Here is a 22,500-nt window from a genome sequence, read left to right on the forward strand (position 1 = left end):
TAAACCGGCCGACGTTTTCGAGCCACCCGGTATCGCGGCGGACGGCGATTCGTCGCCGGCTACCGAGAGATGCAGCGTGCTATTAAAAGACGAACCACCGGCTTTCCACATTGGCCGCGAAGTGTTCGCGCGTGTTGTCTGAAAATAAAGTGCATTCTCGTCCCGTGCCGCGCGCGAGAGACGCGTCCGTAGTAATAACTTAAACGACTGAGGCGTAGACGTGTGGAAGGCACAGACGCGACCTGTGTCGGCCGGCGACTCGGACGTGTACGACCCCCTCCCCCTCCCCCCCCCGATTAGGCGGGAGGGAAGAGCGCTGGCCCGCCGCTCGGCTTCATGAATCGACAGCACGCGATGATAATGAGCCGTATGAATAAAATGGAGCAGAGGCCTCTCCTTTTAGAGCGTTTTAAGCGCACGGCTATTTCTCAGTCAATCGATATACAGAGCGCCCCAGAAACGCGCGAGAATTTCTTTCCCAGAAAAGAGAGGAGCCCGCTATTTGCGAATCGAGCGTATGCAATAAAGCTTAACCGTGCAATTATTCCTTGAATTAATCGATACGCGAGGCTCATAAGAGCGCGGGAGGTCAGAATCGCCGTCACGTAAGAGAATCCCGTGCGGCTGGAGAAAGAAGCTCGCGCGCTTATGAAAATTGCGGGGAGTGACGTATCATCGGCTGATGGAACAATTCGGATACTTGCAACGAGCATTTTCATCGTCAAGTATCACGAGAGATAATCTAGTTATTTTTCTTCCATATATAAACTATATTCCTTTATAAAATAATATAAATATACTTATCGTTGTCACGCATATTTTAACTCGCTAAAGAATTTGATTAAAAGAACGTTAAGTTCTTCAGAGATCAAACATTGAAATAAAATACTTTTCGACGGCGAAAAGGAAGCTGTCTTAAAAGAAAAAAAGGACATTTTACCGAGAGAGACCTCTCGCGTATGATGGCGTATCGGTGGAAGACGCAAATGGAGAACAAAATTGGCTCAATTTGCTGACACCTATTCCCTTTCTGTGAGCGAACGGATTTAGCGCTGGAACGCAGCCTATAACTCGGGGGTTGATGGATATCCTAAAATTCCTTGTTCTACCAAGAGCGCGCGCGCACGAGGATGCATAAATCCAAAATTACAATATATGACCTGAAATCCTCCTTTCTCCCTTAACACATCGCCATTTCATCGACGATATTAAATATCGGGGATAAAATCTGACCGCGACTCGTCGCGCAAAAAATAACAACAGTCGTCAGGAATATTATCGCGTTCGTGAGCAAAAGCACAAAATCTCCGAGATAAAATCGATGCGACCGCCACGTCGCGGCAATTTTGCAAGAGTCTCGTCACGCGTAAAGGCGAACAACTGGCACGATCGTCGGTATGATTCGGCATTCGCTTCTTTTTTAACCCACTCGCATTTACATATGTATATTTATTCGGCCGGCACCGACGACGACAATGGCGGCGGCGGCGGCGGCGGCGGCGGCGACGGAAGCCGAAGGACAGGGTGGTGGAAAAGAGAAGATTGGCTCGAGATCGGCTGGCACCTGTCTGCTCATACCGGCAAGCGGATTTAGCACCGGGTCTAGGCGACGCCGAGTGCGCAAACGCGCACTTGCGCGTGTCTCCAGTGAAAATTATTTCGGCGCGAACGATGAACGGAAACGCGAAAGGATTCACGCGCGAGACGCGCCAACCGCCCTCCTTCTCCATTTAAACCAATCGCACAACACCACCGTTCCAATTTCCGAAGTGTCGTGTGTATAATTAGGATTCGCCCCCTCGACCGTTATAACAATATAGAGTCAAGTGGAGTAATCGAAAGTTTTGAATGGAGACCCTTAAATAAGACCGCGCAACAATTTTCCCTGGCCGAGAGCCGATAATTGCCATTTTTCGCGTGAATCTCCATTGTTAAATAAGCACTTGAGACTCAACAATTCGATGATATTTATCATTACGCCGATTCCTCCCCATTGGAAAGTCGGGTTGCTATCGAGTTGCGTCACTCGACCTACATCGAACGAAAATAAAGCGAAAGGTTAACCGCGTCATTTTTTGGCAGATGCAAATGCGAATGAAATAATGACACCGCTGTCGTCGATTTTTCTAAGAATCTCAGATATTGCGGAAATAGAATAAATAGTAATTACATCGTATCTCGCATATCGCAACTTGCTATTTGATATTGTGCTAAAGAAAAACTTTTCAGGAAACAGAAATTATTACTTTTGTGCAAAAAAAGATTATTTCTGCACAAAAGTAGTAACTTCTGTTTCCTGAAACCAAATACAGCTGGAACCACGTTACAATTTTATCAGTCATCTCGAATCATATAAACTCTCTAAAAATCAAGTAAGATATATGTAACCACCTTATGTAACCCATCCTCATAATTCCGTTTGCTACAATTCTCTCCAACTCCAGAATAAGCTCCATAGCTCATAAGCTCCATGATGCAAAGTTTCTGATTAATCAAGCGATGCGGTATACCACGGAAAGGCGATTTCGACATCAATGTCGACAATCTATCATGTCCTAATTGCAAGTTCGAGGAAGTTCAGCGAATGTAGATGTATGCTAATTTTGCGCCGTCTTGCAAAAAATCTCGCTGCTTCGATCGATTACACGTCGCTGCGCGAGCTTTAAAATTCGAGACAGTAGTAGTTATGTTTCATCGAGTGGATATCATTTCGTGCAATCAAATTAACTTATATTTTATTTTATTAATTTATATATATATATATATACTACATGTATGTAACAACAAATTTAACGACAACAGCAGTGTCGCTGCAAAGTAGAGCTAAAGTAAACTTTAGTTTAATATAAAACGGCTCGGAAGTTAGAAAACTTTTTAATTCCCATCATGCTTCGTTATGTCCGTTGTACGCAATGTCAACGTCAACATCGATCCACGTGGTCGTTAAAAAATCCGTCAAACGCGTTGCTTGAGTGACAGTAACAGGATGATCTTATCAGCCTCGATTTTGCATGGAAACCATTCGTTGGAAGCGCGAGACCGGACTCCGTATTGCCGGCGCCATTGTGCGATCAACGCGCTCGGTTCTAACGACGACGTAATAACCGTGTTCCACTGGTCAAAACGATCGCCGAAGAGCGAGCTAACGGTCGCGCGAAATGCGAGAGAACTAGATTTACGTACATGGTCTGAAATGGTTTCGCAAACTCCCGTCCCGGTCATCTCGCCATCGATTAATTCCGCTGCATCGTATTACGTGACTATCTCCGAGAGTCGTCGCGCGATATAAATCGCGAGGTAAATCTTCACAATATACCGTTCAATTATTGAGAAAAAAGTCGATATTCCAAAACGGAGCACGTTGTAAAGCATCTCGATGGGTTCCTAAATTAGTCCTCACAGTCACATCGCATTACGACTTCGGGGAAGCACGAAACATGTGTACTATTTTTTATTTATCAATTCACGTACAGCGTTCTTTTGATGCGGTAGAAAATTCTAGACTTCACTCGTTATAAGACATCAAAATGTAGTAAGGAATGTCTCACGTTTCCCTTCTTCTGAAATTAATTATTTCGGCAAGATGTTTCAGTTTTCAGAGTGCCAACTGTACGTGTAAACTTCGTCTTAAGATGTCGGAAAACTTTAACCGCACCACTGAAGTCTTGTGTATGTGTGTGTGTGTGTGTGTGAGAGAGAGATTCTCGCGGATTTTTTGCCGCGCAGTAGATTATTTAAAGGCCGCGGTGCATCGGACTTGGTGCAGTCCGCGCGTTATTTCCGGATGCGGAGAATCATCGTCACCGCGCCACCGCTACCGCCGCTGAGCGTCGTCTTTAATCAGAATCGCGCCACCAGATGCACATCGTGATGATGCCAGATACCTCGGACGGAGTCAACGCTGAAGAATTCAAACGATAGGTTCGCGCGCGAAACCACAATAGCACGCTCCGTCCGGCCCCCGCGAAACCGCACCCACGCTATTATGAATGAGAATTATTACGGACAATGCACTCCTCCGCTGCTGCACAGTGCACGAATCGCCTGTGCGCCGACATAGTACGCGCGCGGCTTTTCCCCCCGCGGCGCAATATGAAACACCTTGCCCGAAACAATTGGACGATCGTTCTTTTTTCTCAGACGCGTCAATGTGCATCGTTGGATGATTATGAAAAATTTCAAGATCATGAGGTTTTTATCTTCGCATCTCTCGTCGATAAACAAAAGCGTGAACATTCTAGAATAATTCTGATTTTCTCTTTTTTCAAGTAAATGTGTTTTTCATAAAAGTCAATAATATCAAGATATCACAATATTCAGGTGAGAAAGTTACTTACTTTTTCAACACTCAACATTTTGCGACGACTCTTATTAAGCTTTCATTCTCATTTTGTATTCATTTAGAATGATACAATACATAAATTCTCTAATTATTTCAAGCGGTATATGCAAGCTTCGCGAAACAGACGTTATTACATATCGACTTCCGGTTGCGATTAAATAATAATGCTAATTAAATTCACGCTCAAAACTGAGAGAGACAACGTAGTGGTTTACTGAAACTGCGTCCGATAATCATACAATTTGAATCGTGCGGTATTAGAACCGCAACATCTCCGCACAATATATCCATGATTAAAATCCTAATACACCCATCTCATCCTTTATAACGCGACTTGAGCACCAATGTCTACCATTGCCGCAAGCGCGCGCGCAGTGCGAAAGAACTTTTACGGACGCTACAATTTATTAGCCGCGAGCGCTGATGGCGTAAGTCATAAAAGCCACAGGGAGTAGAACTTTTATATTTTATCGGTGGTAACTTCATTATATCTGAAAAAAAGAAAAACTTTTACGCGAATACAATTTTAATTGTCGAGGTCCTCCGGTGCGCGCGGTTCCAAACACACGCGTATTATAACTTTGTAAATACAATTACGATCGAGCGAACGGAAATCCCGTTTTGCATAATTGATGGTACGGCTAACGAGAGAGAGAGAGAGAGAGAGAGAGAGAGAGAGAGAGAGAGAGAGCTGTAATGCCCGATAAATCGTCCTAAATCATCGAGATATATCAAAATGCGCCAATTACCGCTGTAATCAAGGATAGTTAACGAAGAACGTCGAGAGAAGCGCGCGACGATGTCGTTATGTATACATATATATATATATATATATATATATATATATATTGCTGCCTATAAACGTGATTTACTCCCGGGTTATTCCCGTTTATTTGTTTTTCTAACTTGGCTTTACGATATTTCAGAGCTGTTCCGCGAAAGAATAATCGGCGAGGGGATATTTGCGTGATATATCGCGGCTTTTTAACATCGCGGAGCATCGTGCGACGCGGTATAGTCGAATAATAATTTATTCTTAGCCACGATTAACCGCGAGTAACAGTGTTTCCACGAAAAGTCAGCTCGTTCGAAGAGGCGTTTTATCTCCGAAATGAGTTTCCCTGGTAGATAAATCCCGGGAGAAATTCTTCCCCGTGAAATAACCTCGTGCAACCTTGAAAAGCTTGTATTCTCCGTCAAAAGAGGAAGATAGAAAGAGAGAGAGAAAGAGGGAAAACAACGAACGTTCCTTAAATTGCGCGAAGAAGATCAACATGACCGATTCGGATGATCGAATCTCAGAACTCACGAATTAAACATACTTCATTTTTCTTCCTTCCTCCAGCAAAGAGGACGAAGATATACCGTGTCGAATTCTGAAAAAGATATCGCGCGACGATTAAAATGAAAAATATTCCAATTAAAACGCATCCCCGCGCGGAAAGAAAGAAGATGAAAAAAGGCAGCAGCATAAGAGGAGAGAGAGATAATCTTGCGGCAAAAAGTAGGAGAGAGAGGGTGAACGACACATTTACGGCGATAAAAAGGAAGTAACGCGTGGCGGACGGGATTATTCTTTCCGTGTACAACACACAAAGCAGAGAAATTAAATCCTATTCCTCGGTGACGGCGGAAGAGAAAGAAGCAAAACAATCGCGATGGTAAATTAATTTTACGGCGAGTTGTTTATCTCGAGGAAAGTCTCCGTGGGATTACAACGGGAGGCGCGGGAAGCAGCGTTAATAAACAGCCGGTCGGTATTGCACCACGTTGTGTGATTTGGTGCGTATTAATACAACCTAGATTACATTACGCGTACACACGACTAGTCGCGAGCACGATCTAACAATCCTTGGCAGGCGACCAAGAGAGGATTCTCGAGCAATCCAAAGGCGCGGGCCGCGTACTTGACGGCGGTCCCTATATCGATTTCCGGAAAACAATTTAATGACACGCGATGTTAACACAACGCGAGCGTTTCGGCCCTCGCGAGTCGAATAAATAGACTTCAGTCTCGTCGGCCGCCCGACGAAGGTCGACATTGAGCTAACGTCGTTTCACGTACATTTCCGCATCTTTCAACGCTATCCGCGGACCTCGCGCGATGGAGATGTCGATTTCGCAAAACGAAGAAAAAACATACCACTCTTAAAGAATCCCTAAAATCGCCAACGCAAAATCATTCATCCGCGCTTCGCGTCCGTCTTTATTACTTTGATGTGCTTTGTAATTAGCCCGTTAACTAAATTGCAATCAAGGAACACGTTTACGGCGATTAAGCGCGGCTGAATAATTGATGGAGAAGTTGAAGCTATTTTCACAATCCATCTCATTTCCCGTTTGTGTAATTACCATTTCCAACGCCGACATTTAACACTTGTGTAACACACCTCAACTCGGTGTTTTCTTTTTTTCCCGAATTACGGATATAGCAAGGCGTAATTACGTAATTTATTATCGGCCATCTTTGAGTTCGCACTGGTGGCGTGTGCCATGCGATCGCGACACTATTAACCGAAAGCACGCAACAAGATTAGCGGCAGCAATTAAGATCTTTTCACGGTCGTTAGTTATTTTTACGCTTTAATTAAATTAGAGAGACCGCGCTCCGCTTTCATTAGCTTTGGGCGTGCGTTAACGTGCAGCGCACACAAGATGATTACCTTAATTTCACGACCAGATAAAAATCAAGCAACGTACATATGACAAAATGGGAAAGGTACGCACGTTCAAACTTTCACGAAGATCGCGTATCAATCGTAGCTGCTATTTCAGCTCTTATCGCGCGACTCTTTTTCACCGGCACGTAACGTGAATTAATATCCGTCCGTGTAATCCGTTCATGTATATGGCGCGAGATTTCAGACGGCACGGAAACTCCTTAATTACCGAAACTTGAACAATTAGCGCGCATATTAATCGCGTCGCGTGTTTTAGACCGTAACGGTCGTTTAGTACACGTAGCCAACGTGTCGTGGAAGCTAACCGAATTGGAAGGCCAATAATCACTTCCCGCTTTATTCTAAAAAAAATTATTTCCCTCGAGAGAAAAAAAATGCAGCAATCTACCGTGAGTCAGAGAAAGAAAATTAATCATTCGTGGTAAATTATATGTGCTAACGACGAACGTCGAAAACCGACGTCCGCTCCGCGGATTTTAAAAATACATATTGATTTATCGTATCACAAAAAGAATTATTAAAAATTTCGCAGATATCTTGTAGGCACGTCGATGCAATCCCGAAACCACGATGTCAAAATTCCACAAATTCTCGCTCGCTAAGATCGCACCTAAATACGAGAATCTAAAATTAGATTGATACTGTCTGTGCTCGTATGTATGCGCTATACTCCCTATTTGGGGCATAGAACAGTTCAGAATATAGTCTAATTGCAGACGAATGACGTGTTACGTCACATGACGGAAAACCGCGCGAGAGACTATCAGCCGCTAGTAGCTTATCGATTCCATCACGATCTCAATCTCAACGTGGTCGAAAATCTATCGTAGGATAAGGACGTGTCTCGACGAAACTGACTCTTACGAGAATGAAACGCGTGTCCGAATAAACTGGAAGCTGCTGATAGAAGAGTATCAAGGTAGCACTATAACTTTAATTTTAATACAACTGTCATCAAATGAAAAATATAGAATTAATGCAGTATTGAAAACAGCAACATTGACCGTTACGTTAAATAATGCGATCAAGACGAAGGAGAATATACTGTTTGTTTATACGTATAAATTCATGGTGAGCAAACGCTGCGCTAAGTAAATCAATAAGCATACAAGAACGTGCCGCAGTATGAGGCACTTTTATAAGAGAAAATTTACCGCAGGCCAGCGCAGTGCGAGTTTATCGCGAGACGCTTCTATCGCGGCGATTATCTGCGGCGACGAGAGGCCGATCGGACCGTAAACCGTGAAAGAGGCTAATGAGAAAGGGTAATTATGTTTGAGAGAGTCGGGTCGATTCGTGGGCAAGTAACCGTTAAATGTCACGCCCGGCGAGTGGCGATATTATTTTTAGTCGGCCACTATCGGCTAGGATGGCAGCGCGATAACCGGCTTTAAAGCGATATCGGACAGGCGTGAAAAATTATCGCGGAATTGGACTCGAATTTTTCGATCGTCCAGATTCCGTCGCTTCTCTTTCGCACTGACGCACAGACAGATCGAACACTGGCCGTTTAAATCTTCCACCCGTCCCCCCTTTCTCTCACTCTCTCTCTCTCTCTCTCTCTCTCTCTCTCTCGCTCTCCCGCTCGCTCGCTCGTGAGCAAATAATCGCAGAGTAAATAATTTGAATTGCTAAGAAGACGATCGCGTGAAGTGAACCAAGAGAACACCTTTAACAAAAAAAAAGTAGAATTTATGCAGCGAGGGTTTTTGCTTGAATATAGCAAAATGTAGCAACAAAGATTAAGAAAATTAATTCCCGAGGTCATAAAAAGTAATCAAACGTGTAAATCAGTGCCAGCTGCGCTCTGATTTAAGCGTTAACGAGGGTTCTGCAAAGGGTGAGAAGCAAAAAATGAGGAAAACGAAGGGAGGAGGGAGAAGGATGAAGAACAGCATTTCTGTCAAATGCAAGCTAAGGCTTTACCGGTAGTTAACACTATAGTTCTAGAACAGCGCATTAGCGCCAAGCAACTGGGTCACTCCGGACAAACCGACTTGCTCCAAACTCGAAAGTTTCTCCGAATTTCACATATATTCAAGATAATTGCATCAAAAATACACTCAATTACGTCGGTCGCAGCCTTCATCTCCAACTAATGATATCTGAATTTCAATTTAACCGCGGCTTCGAGCCCCGACGAGTAGGTTTGTTGAATTTCAGCATAAACGATAACCCAATGTAATTGTAACCGCTCTGAATCGCTGAATTATTCCGACGTCTTTTACCAGCAGGCATGGCTCACGGGTTAAGAGCCTAATTCACCGAATAAACGACGCACCACGTCGCAACCGATGTCTATTTCTCCGAAAACAACGGGAAGGATCGTTCAACGGGAAAGATCGTTCCCTTGCGCTCGAAATCGACTTTCGAGGCTTTCTATTCGAAGCCAAGTCGTCGCCGCCAATTTTTCTTTTCACATGATATGACCCCGCCTTGTACCCGCCCAAACCAGCCTTGTACACGGCCTCAGCCGGGCAGATCGATAAAGACATAGAGGAAGGCCATGAAAGATCCTATGGGAAGAGCAGAGCCAACAATGGTGAATGCACAAATGCAAAACGAGAGAAGGAAGGGAAAGCAAATAAAAGCGTTGCAGCGTGTAGGAGAAGAAGAGACGACGGCGAATTCGCTGTCGATATAATCAGAGCAATTCGATGAAAGGAAAATCTCAATTTCTTACTCAGAAGATTCTCTCATTTCGGATCGTATATGAAAAACTATATCCAATAATGCAGATCCAGATATGAAAGTCAATCGCTAGCGACAATATCTCGTCGAGTCAGTAGTAAAAACAAAAAAAGAATATATAGAAATAAAAATTGTTAACCTTGCGAATGCCCCATCAATATTCTTCTGTTATTAATGAGTAATTAAAAGTATACGTACGTAAAATATATTTTTCGAAAAACGGTACAATTAGAGTGTATACCTCGGTATCTAAATTATCATTAAAATCCGTTCCGTCTCACGTAATTTTACGAAAATTATCGAATTTAACACCGACGAAAGTCGAGAGAGGAAAATATAATAAATTTATTAAAGAAGGAATACGTATCATTTTGTGTGGAATAATGAGAGAGAAGTAGAATATAATTAAAGAACGTTAAATTGAATCCAAATTAAAGTTGGAACAAAGCCAAAATTAATTATTATATTTTCGCTTACATCTTAATCTACAAATTATAGTTAGATATCGGCTATCTATATTAAACGACGACTCACATTATTTTCCTATAATTCTTCGTGTTAAACTTCGTGCGAGTGAAACATTTTCTTCTCGCTTCCGGCTTAAGGGACCATGTCCCTTAAGAACGATCGAAGATTTCGCGGAACCTTCAAGTAACATAACTTACAGCTTAGTTTAGCCCACGAACGCGCAATTTTGAATTAACGCCAGACTCCAGGCGGCTATGCACGTAGTTCTCGAAATAAGCCAAATTGAACGGAACCATTAAGAAGATTTACATGCAACTAAATTAAAGTAAGAAACAAGACACACCGTTTAACGCGAAGAAAGACAGATTCGTTACGTTTCCAAGATGGTTTCCTCGTTCGTTCGTTCGTTCGTTCGTTTCTACATAAATACGATACCGACCGGTTTAGTCTCGCTTTCCGACTTTTCTCCCTCCTTCCGTTAACGCACGGGCAGAGCAGATGTAAGTAACGTAGCCGAGGCAATGCATTTCACGAAGTTAATGAATTCGACGGAACGTTAACAGCGCGGGAGACGCCGAGGAAACGGAGCCTTTTTTCATTCTCTTTCTTTAGTCGGTGCGCAGAATCCATCCCGTTGCTCGCTTCATGAATTACAAATCGGACCTTGTTAACGCCATTGCTTGTCCGAGAACCGGACGGGAAGTCTACACCACCACCAACGCGCGTCACGAAGTACGGCGCGGAAATCATTTTTCAACGTTTCACGTTAATGACAAATGACAAACAACGAACGCCGCGCGCAGCCATTGATTTTCCCTATTCTCGCACGACTCCACGATCGGCGAGAAGTGTGCTTCGATCTAAACTCGAGAAGAAAGTATTAAGCTCTAAGCGAGATATCAAGACATTTCGAGAACTTTAAGGACACTCTCGAGGTTCCGTCACACATCGCGAAAGGAACGCGAGGAATTTCAGACCTTCAACGTTTCTTTTTTGTCACGCATTTCGCAGTTAGATAGTTTTGAATTCTTGCGAGTCTTCTCCTCTTATTCCAAATCATCCCTTATGAGGCGCGCGAATCTCGATCGATCTTATCTGGGATCCCAACTTCGAAAGTCCGAATGTACCAGCGAAATTTGTTCGGCAGTCTGATACAAGTTAGGCAAAGTACTCGCTTAATTATTCGATCGATAATTAGCTCATTAATTAAAGTCTATTTTAGACGATTTATAATTCACGATGAAATTCGAGACGGAGTCCTACGTATAATTTTATATGTCGTGCAGCACTATAAAGAGAATATGGCGGTTTCTAGACGTACATACATACTCGTGTACCCGCAAATGTAATTTCTACAAAATGTCTTCTTATGAGCAAAATTTGACCCCGATTCTGTCGCGAATCTTACATCGCTTAAGGTGAATCCTAATCGAGGGAACCACAGTTTCTCTCTCTCTCTCTCTCTCTCTCTCTCTCTCTCTCTCTCTCTCTCTCTCTCTCTCTCTCTCTCTCTCTCTCTTCCAACTATTTATATAAATAGATACCTACAAGTAGTAATATAATAAAATCAATAACGCTAAGATGACATGTCGTATACATCACGGTGCGACGTAACCATAATTTAACAGAAACTTGACAGCGTCAAGAAGAAAAGACAAAAAGTTTCGGCGTAGATTCGACTGTGTGGAAAATACACGAGCAAATAAAATATTACCGAATATTGACAAAGGATTCGCCGAGGGTTTGCGTTCAATGGGGCTCGTACTTGAGTGACCTATAAGACCGAAAGGCGTGTACGTCCACCCTCGCGAACTCGGAGGAATAAATCATGTGTTTTTTGCCAGCAAGATACGAGGCTTCCCTGCCACCGAACAAGAAATACGACAGATATTTTCGAGAGGGGCGGGCGGGCGCAGTAGAAAGGGAGAAATATGGCGGACGAAGGAAAACGAGATTGGATATCAGGGCGAAACTGTATAGAGGCCTTACATTTCCGGAAATTCAGGGCGAGAGGCTTATCCGACTCGTGGAGAATGGCGCGGAGAGTTGAAACGATAATAAGGTGCGAAAACGGCCGCTAAACGATTCCTGCCAATCTTCGACGTCGAAGGCGAAGAGCGGAAAGTTACATCGAACGGAATCATAGGCTGTATTAATGACGTTTTTCACAAATCGAATCATTAATCAGCCTAGATCAGCTAAAAATATCCTAGATGACGCAGACAAACTTAACTGAGCAATTCCTGCTTAATTTCAGGGTCGAACTCACTTTTCACTTTGTACTTGATTTCCAATTATATGGTATCCAAGTCTTACGTGACACTTTGGCGCGACTACTTCCAAAAGATGTGAGCACTTGTGTAAAGCGCCTCAAAAAGGTTGCAAGTCCGGCGTTTAATTATTTTTATATAAGACCCGCCTAATGAACAGCTTAATGAACGGCTGACGCTAATGCGTGCGTGTCGCGGGACTTGCTAACGACTCTCCCGCGCGCGTTCGCCCGATAAAGCTACAAAGATAATTCATACATGCTTCGCTCAATCTGCGAGTAATTTGCTGGTTGCAATTTTTAGCTCATTCAACGGCATGGACGACGTCGTCGTTGTCGGACGGAGCGTTAACGAGCAAGCGCAATTATATTTATTCGCCAGGTCAACGTCGACACGTACTCCATTAAATAATCGCAGTCGGTCGGCACGAAATGGAAATTCCCTATCGACGAACAACATTACACAACAACATGTCGGCGATTTCAGTTCTTCCGCGCCCAGAAGGAACTGTTGTGTGGAAACGCACGATTAATCACGCAGCCGGCAAGAAGAGAGGAAAAGGGGCTGACCGGCTTGCTTGCTAATGCTTTCAACGCGATACTCCCGACGAAGTATTTCCTTGGTAGAGCTTACGTGTGCCTCGTGTGGCATAAAATTGAAATCCATCTGCCTCGCGCGAAAAGTGCGCGGGCGACGATAAAGCGCTAAGAAGCGGAAAGTGAACAAGTCGACGAGTAGGAAGAACGTCTCGTGAAAACTCACGCAATTAAGGAGCCATCGTGACGAGAGAGAGAGAGAGAGAGAGAGAGAGAGAGAGAGAGAGAGAGAGAGCGTGTCGATATCTTTCGCGTGCGATAAAGGAACTCACCTCAAGGACCCGACCAATTTTCTGATGTATCGTTAAAGATCGAAAGAAATACGCTCGTACGAAATTGTTAAGTCGAAGATTTCCCATCGATAACGGTAAAGAGGATTAAGGTTTGATTGGTGTATTTTCAGAAATAATCAGACAAGGCTTCGCCTTTTGGTCGCTTTCTTAATTAAACTGTTGCCTAATTAATAATAATCATACCAAAATTGTATCGACAGGCATCTGTTCTGCAATAATCTTGGCTTCCAATGAAGTAAACATCGTCATCATCATTATTGTTGGTGTCATTACTATTAAAGAAAGAAACAATGTTTCACATGTGCTTCTAATTTCGTCATCAGTGTATCGTTGTAGGCGCATAGAAATATTCTCGTCAAATGTTCTTTGTCGGCTCAAACGAATTCCACACAGAGAGAACGATTTAGTTGAATTTAACAAACGCTTATTTAGAATAGTCCAAATAAATTTTTGGATTGATCGAACGAAGTTTTGCTTGACGCAATAAAAATATTTTGTTGCAGCTTAATTCCAACGAAATGTTTCTGTTGCGTCAAGCAAAATTTTGTTCGATCAATCAAAAAATTTATTTCGACTATTCCAAATAAGCATTTGTTAGATTCAACTAAATCGTTCTCTCTGTGCACGATGAGCTATAATATCGCTCGATTCCTGTCATTGTGTTCCATCTCCATTATTCCAACCATGAAACGCCGGCTCTAACTGCGTGTACTTACAACGTTTTCAGAACGAAAAGGGGAGTTGGAGTGCGCGAAAGGGTAAGAGGGTGAATGAGAGAGAGAACTCTCGGAGCTCGCAGGAAAACTAGTAGTAGAGCACTAGCGAAAAGAGTGGGAAAATAACCCGGTAATTCCGCCGTTATCTGCACCTATATAGATGCGATTTTAATACCTGCGGAAATGCGGCCAATGACCTGTCTTGCGTAAAGCAGCAAATTGCCTTTGCCCTTCGAAACGACGAAATAATATATACGTGTCTTTTCCGTCGAATAAATGGATGACGATTTTTCGACTCTGTCAACGCCGTATATCGAAGTGCACGCTTTCGTCATTTCCGCGTTTATTCGTACACTCCGTATCTATTAATTAATTGTAATTTGTATATGACGTAATAATATATAAATGATCAGCAATGCACAGATTTTATACACGACTACGAGAAGTAACAGGATACGAAATTCGTCAATTAGTGACTTGAACGATGGTAAAATAAAATAGCGCGCGCTCATTTTCCGATAAAAAATTAGATATTTATTAGCTATTATCAGCGGCTATTATTTTTACGTAGACGGTAAAAGAAAAAATATTAGGGTGTGATCGCAGATCACATGTTCTCCGACGCGAATATTTGATGAAACGCAACCGAAATATAATCAGAGCATGTAAATTTATTCGTGACGCGAGGATTACTTCACTCCTTGGAGTTCCTCGCGAAGCCGAGCGTATACGAGGCGATGAACTCCGGTAATCGCGCCGTCTGCATAATTTGGCAACAATTTGGCAAGTGCAGCCAATTAGTCGGGCAGTATTCTGCGAAACGATTCAATACGCGACTCGCCACGACGGACGGAGGACGAGTCGTCGCGTTGTTATCAGCGTGTGTAGAGCGCTTTATTTAAATACATTCCATTCCGGAATGTAAAACAAACGTACCGCTGCTTCATTGTTGAAATATTTTCAGTCGCCCGAATAGAATGCCGCTTCGGCGAGCCAATCGCGATAGTATTTTCGTTAATCCGCATGATATATCCACGTTTGTTCACATGGATGCGACAGATGTCAATAATAAACATTTGTTTATAATTATGTTACTATGTTCAAACGATTTCGAAATGTGTGTACTAGAAGTAATAATCTGAGAAAATACGATTGTAAACTTGGGAAATCTACAAGTTTTTCAGCTTCTGCACATAAGGACGTTCACACGCGCCGAATTTAATTCGAACAATTCAGTGAAACTTTAGGTACGATCATTTAAATCTTGATTGAATTGAAAATGATATACATGAAATTTATATTATGTAGACATGTATATGTGAGTGTGATGCTTATTGTAAAATGAATAGCATACGTGCCTAATATATATATATATATGATGCCTATATATACAAACTTCAAACTGACAAAGTACAATCAAAGAAACCAATAACTTTCAATACTTTGCAGTTATTTTTCTCTATCAAACAACTCACGGATCCTACAACTTTCGCGGTACACAACGAAGAGAAAAAAGGAGAGCCGCAATAGGAATGCTCAGGCCGAGGAAAAAGCACGCATTATCGCGGCGAAGTCTGTATTTTGGCGATACGCCAATCAGGTTCTCCCGACACGGCCAAGTGTTTGTCGATGTCTAGAATCTTCCCCTTTGTTATCTTCGCACTACCTTTCGACCTATTCTTCCGTCCTTAAGGTACACATCACTGTCACTTTAAAATCACCTCGTATTAAACTTTCCGCAAACGATTCTTCGATAAGAAGAAGGGGAGAGAAAGAGAGAGAGAGAGAAAGAGAACCGCATGCCTCGAGTTTTTAATATTCAGAAGAAAACGATCTTTACAAACGACGACGTTTAATTTTATATAACAGCGCAATTTCCTTTTATCGATTTTTTATGCATACACAAGTTTCCTCAAAAACACATTCTGTAATATTATTCATGGCTGCAAAATAATTGAATTTGAAATTGAATTTGAATTTGAAATTGATTTTGAAATTGATTCGTAGTACGCGCAGTTATTCGCAAATTTATTTCTAACTACGATTTAAAGACATTAATGGCAAGTAATTGAAAACTCGATAGCGTTGAGAGATTAATTATTACCAAAACGTTTATTATCAAAAAATACCATACGCACAATTTTTAACTGCATATGGACGTATATGGTGAAAATAGAAAACGGAATCTTGAAAAATAATAATTTAATCTACATATGCTAATCTATGTTACAATAAAAACATCTGAAAAAGTAAAGGCATAGGGTCGAGATTTGGCCGAGTTTATACGCAGATATTAAGATCGTGTCTGATGTCGCAAAACTTTCACCAAAACAAATTCAACTCGAGGGCGGAGTTCGTTATAAGACTTCGTCGTATTTTACACATGATGTTGTCTCGTAATTTCGCCCTTTCATTCTCGAGGATTCTCCTTTTACGATCTCCTAGGATCCAACGGCCGCGCGGCGGCGCGGTACGAGAACATATAGAGCCTGAGAGATTTTATTTTCGGAACTCAATGACGACGGATACACGAAACTCAAGGAACTTCGCCCTTGTACTTATTTTTTACGTGCACCTTAATCTACCCCCGCGCGCGTCTCGCGACCTAAATAAACACTCAAGAAACGGCCGCCGCACCCGCTCTCACTTTGAAAAGGAGAACTCTCTTCTCCAAAAAGGAAAAAATAACAGCATGCGTCATCGTATCTTGCGACGAGGAACCATTTACATTGCTATTCAGACGTACGGACGCACGTATATCGCGTAAATTAGCCGAACTATCGGCGGCACACCCTCTCCGCCGCCCCTTTCTCGCGTTGCTGGAATGAATATTCGATTCGACGAGGTCGGAGATCCAATGCGAAAATCTGTTCTTAGTATTACCAACTTGCCTCTTAGACGGGGATTTTCCACGAACGAGATAACCTCCCCCCTGATCATCATTCTACCCGTCGCGTGACCCATTTGTCCTCCTAAATTCCTTCGTGCAGGAAGTAGACATCCTTATTCTATTTGGCGACAATGCGTCGTGCGATCAAAATCACCGCCGCCATATCTCCATCGAAAAAGCTGACGCACACATCCTTACACCGAGTTACACCGAGTTACCCCGCTTTAGAAATGCGCGACGCGGACGCAGGAGGAAAATAAGGGAGAAGCATGTTGTTGGAAATGAATCTTCGCGAAGGACGAACTGTCCCCGTATTCGTTAAAGGACACACGCGTCCGCCGTCGGCGCGAATTTTCATTTTTCACAGTGCGCCCCCCGTGGCGCAATCGCGAAACGCGCATCATCGTCGCATCGTCGCATCGAACGCGACGAACGTTCATTCACGCGGCGTCGCGACGCGAATTCACGCTCGATGGATTCCATTGGCGGGAGATTGGCTGATAGGTGCACCGGGCAGATTGAATAAGGTGTTCACGATACGACACGTCGAGGATCGAGGAGGCTGCGCCCCACTTACGACAGACTGAATAACACCCGGTATAGCCGGCCGCGACTCTCTCTCTCTCTCTCTCTCTCTCTCTCTCTCTCTCTCTCTCTCTCTCTCTCTCTCTCTCTCTCTCTCTCTCTCCCCCTCTCTCTCCCTCTCTCCCTCTCTCCCTCCCTCTCTCTCTCCCTCTCTCTCTCCCTCTCTCTCTCCCCCCTCTCTCTCTCCCTCTCTCCCTCTCTCTCTCCCTCTCTCTCTTCCCCCCCTCTCTCTCTCCCCTCTCTCTCCCTCTCCCTCTCTCTCCCTCCCTCTCTCTCCCCCTCTCTCTCTCCCTCCCCCCTCTCTCCCCCTCCCCCCCTCTCTCTCTCTCTCTCTCTCTCTCGGGATTCTGTGCAACTGCTTTAAAGGCTCGAGCCTTTTCCTTTTTAAACGTTGTTAAGTCTCGTTTAGGGCGGCCGTTATCCACTTCACACGAGGTTGCGACGCTGTTTTAACTCTCGAAAGCCAACGCGAGAGACGAATGACTTTATGCGCTCAACGACACGAGGGCGATCACTTGAGATTTGGCCACGAGTAAATTCGAATGCGCATTTTCACGACAACGACATCGTGTCGAAATGAGACAGGGAAGAGAGTCGTTTGACCGACAATATCGGGTCGCGCCAACGATATTCGGGCTGTAACGAGCGGAATTTACATCGTAGAAATTTCATACCCGAAGGAAAAAACTTTCGGTCCGCGATTCCAGTCGGGTTATTCACGAGATTTTCGTTTCACGGACGATAACGCTTTCGTGTTTTCTTCTTCGCCTCGCTTATTCATCACTTGACTCACGTCTTTCCTTCCTCCCGCAAAATAACGTTTGCATATTTGAGCGAACGCGTCCACGTAAACATGATAAACAATACTGCAACGTAGGATATGCACAGAGCGCGTGATAGAATATGATAACGTGGACACAAAGAGCGTTGGTAATTACAGGGAATCCCCGACGAATCTCCCGAAGCTTTCTGATGAGTGCGGTGTCGGTGGTGATAAATTCACGCAGCGTCGACCAATGACGGGCACGCGCACGCTAAATTAAAAATCGGCCCGCGTGTATCGCGCGCGAATTTCCCACGTTCTCCGCTCTAGATTCTCCTCGCCAGCTGCTCGCCACATTTTTTTCCATTATAACGTCTATCATTAGGCCGGCGCGTGCGTGTAAGATGCGTGCGTAAGACGCGACGAAAATAGCGCGTGTGAAAGAGTCCGCGCGACATGAATTACGCGACGGGCCACCCGAGAGTTGCACCTACGTGTTAGAGAAGCAAGCAAATGATGCACTGTCGCGCATCGACGCGAGATGCGCGTGTCGAATAAATTTTCCACACGACACGCGAACTGAAAAAATACAAGAGCGAGCGAGAGAGAGAGAGAGAGAGAGAGAGAGAGAGAGAGAGAGAGAGAAGAGACGGATCTGGAAACCGCGCTATTCACGCAAATCTAACCATGTTAGCTTTTTATGGCTCCTTTTATTATCATCTCGAAATGTTGACCTGTTTATTAGTTTAGCACAGCTCATGAAAGTCAGTCGCGACTTCGAAACGCAGACTTCGAAAGACGGCTGCTGCCTGGTCCGCGGGAATTAGAGAGCGACCGCAGAGATGTTCCCAGAAGAAAGAAATTTCACCAACGTCATAATTATGTAAACGATCGATTACATAACCGATTGCGTAATCGAGCTTCTAAATTTCGACTCGGGATTCCTCCTTATTCGTGGTGGGTTTCGTCAAATGTCAAACGTAAATTCGTAGGATCAAAATGTAGGAACAAAATTTCGATTCGGTTATCCTATTGGTGGTAATAGTACGTCTCGTGTAAGTTATCGTCGAATAATTAATCCACTATATTTCGGTACAAAAGAGCGTTCAACTTCGAAAGTACGCGGAAGTACGCGCTTCACGTATGCGCAAGTTGATATCCGTCCTTTAGCATGAAAAATAAATTCGCACGACAGGGGATTAAAAGTACGGTTGAGTTAGCGCCGATACCGTACGACCTGCGTAAAATCCCTACGGTAAACGAAAAGTTTCGCCAAACTGATCCGATACGTGCGCGCGCGAGAAAGGAAGAGGGAAAGAGGGGGGGGGAGAGAGAGAGAGAGAGAGAGTGCTTCGTTTCGAAAAGTTCTCGCTCTAATTTTTTGATCGCGCAATTTCTGTTCCTTCCTCATTTGCATCCTTTTTCAATCGCGACCACATATAAGCCTCGATCAAGCTAATTCATAATACCGGTGGCTCCTATTCGGCCGGTATAGATTAAAAAAGGATCACGCTAGAGCGATGCAACTAGACGAACCCTCGAGGCACCTGTTGATCCTTCTCGTTAAAGTTTGAAGGAAGTGACCTGCCCTGGTCCTGTACACGCAAAGACGAGTGCTAAGGCAGCGGGCTAACACACACACACACGTGTCGAGGAAAAGTAGCCTGGCCGCGACGACGTACGTCGCCGGACGCGTTTCGCCGACAAATCAGATTTTTCCCGCCCAGGTCGACATATGAATATACATTAACCATTAAATCCGGATCTATGCCGGAATGATCTTTAACGCGACTTTACAAAGCCCATAGCCGCGCTCGAAGGGTAACCCGCGGTATTCACGGGGTGTCGCGCGCATGTCATCTGCGCGATAACGTTGGACTAGATAGTTCTACGCAAAATTACTCGAGCGATGCAATTTACATACAGAGTGTCCCACAATTACCCTCCTCCTCTCTTTTCATCCCGTTCGCCAAGATGCTGAAAAGCAAATTGCGAATAATGCTGGTTCCCGTAGCGTAGTCACAGCGTGCGCAGATATTGTCACGTGCGAAATTCAAAGTCGAACAGCCCCGTGGGGCCCCGTGACGCGCATCGGAGAGACTCGAGTGCGACGGATATAAGTTCGTCCCGGCTTCGAAATCCAAAGACACAGATCACCATGTCCCGCTTTTGTCCGGAAGTTCTTTTTCCGGCGACTATTGGACATCGCTACCAGCGTTCTGCCGAAACTCTCGAATAAAAGTCGAGTGTTCTATCGGAGAGTTATCCTCGAGCGAGAAAGACGACCCATTTCTGTTCAGTTCGACTATCATTACTGTCTAATCCAACGATCCCGTCGCATCGCGCGATATCCGAAGATCAATACGAGCCGGCCCAAATCTTTCAACTTCTCGAAGAGCATCTCCCAAAGAGCCGGAACGCCGTCGAGTCGCGCCGTCGACAACGACGTACCATCTGGGAAGAAAAAAAGTCCATCATTCGGAACGACGCGATACGGATAAACTTGATCTCGATCGGCTGGTAACAAGTAGGTGCAACTATCCACCGGGCGGCCCCCAGTGACTCGGGTTACAGCGTGATTGTCAGCTGTCCGAGCGAAAACGAAACAAAAATACCATTGGCATAGATTCGGCCGGTCAGAAATAGCGGATCGTCGCGAGATGGAACCGTCGCGAGATAGAACAACCGGCGCTTCCGAGGCATCGGGCTCGGCTCAGCTTGCGAGCGAGCTTGCGCGCGCGCGTGTTCGGAAAAAACGAGACTTTTTCCGTTACCTGCGCCCGTTTCCGATATCGCGTCGCGAGGAACCGCGGAAGGAAACGCTCGGCGAGCACAAGGATTTTATGGGCCAGTAGATTCTGCGCGGATATGCGCTTTCGGACCACGCTAACACTTCCGTCGGGCGGGATTCGCGACGTTCGTTGTTCGAAGATATAGATAGAATAATTGTTATAGGTCGTTGATAGGTCGCATGTATCCGCGACGTAAGCGTTGTTATACGACGGATTTTTGGCGAATTCGTCGGAGCTCTTCATGGACGCGTGGTAATCTGGGTGATACGACGAAATGCGGGTTTGAGAGTTGTCACATGCCGCATGTGACTTGAAAGTTTCTCCGGGGTATCACAAAAGTTTGATTAAAAGTGACAAAGATCTGCGGATCCGTCGAAATCGCAAAAATCCTCGAGAAAACTTGAGAGAATCCAAAGATCCGGGAATCGTGAGAAGAAAAGGGGAATTTCAAGTCTCTCAAATGCTCGAATGTTAAATTCCTAAATTGTAATAATTATAAATTTCCGCGCGAGCACGAATTAAAGCAATCATAATTCGAGAAAAATAAAAGCGATAAGGCGCACTGAAAGTGCATTTGCGAAATAACTGAAAATATAAAATGCCAAGTGTCAGAAAGTTGTGCGCAACGAAAGAAAAAAAAAGAACAAAAGCAGGAAGAAAGAAAACAACGCATACAGGCGCGCATACCGCGATATCCTCGTTAAAAAGTTATAACGGCACTAAAGTTCGTCGCCAGATTGCGCCGAGCACTCGAAGCTCTGCCGCACATCGGCGGACAGTTCGTCGGCGCGCTATATGGGATGCATAACGAGCCTCATCGCATCGTAAGTGCACCGCCGCGCACTATGTCTCTGTGTCGAGTTTCGAGGGTTCCGAGATGGAAATTCGCGAAAACGAATCGTCGACAATTTCTCGTTCGAATAAGTCCGCGACACCCGTTCTCCTAATTTCGCAACAATTTTAAATAACGACAGAAGTCACTTGCGGTCGTCACACACCAGCGCGAATGACATCAATACATCGAGCCGAAACGAGAAACATGTTGGGGCGAGAAATGTCGACACCGATAAAAATTGACATGCGGGAGAAGGAACGTAAAGATCGGGGGTGACGTTGCGTTTGGCAAAATGCAGTTTTCATCGGGCGTACGAGGTTCATCATGATTCGCCCTTAGAAGAGTAGAGCAGAAGGACACACTTGCGAGCCACACTCTGATATCGTAATCGACATCGACTCCAATATAAGCTGGTGAAATCATCGAAAAAGGAAAAGAAAGAAAGTGTGTGAGGTAGGTAGGTAGGTAAGTATCGACGTGCAAAATCCAGCGCATACAAATAGCAGTGGCACGTTCGCATGATTCCTACAGCCCAAGGCGTGAAACATTTGATCGCGCGCGATCGTCGCGGGGCGTCG

At 44.3% G+C, this 22,500-nt stretch overlaps 1 protein-coding gene across 7 annotated transcripts in view; it reads right to left on the reverse strand.

Moving 5' to 3' along the window:
- The window catches only part of Shal (potassium voltage-gated channel protein Shal), a 129,970-nt gene that overhangs the window by 103,047 nt on the left and 4,423 nt on the right, over positions 1-22,500 (reverse strand). The window lies entirely within an intron of this gene.

This window comes from Harpegnathos saltator, unplaced genomic scaffold, assembly GCF_003227715.2.
Source record: "Harpegnathos saltator strain DR-91 unplaced genomic scaffold, Hsal_v8.6 scaffold255, whole genome shotgun sequence".
Classification (NCBI taxonomy): domain Eukaryota; kingdom Metazoa; phylum Arthropoda; class Insecta; order Hymenoptera; family Formicidae; genus Harpegnathos; species Harpegnathos saltator.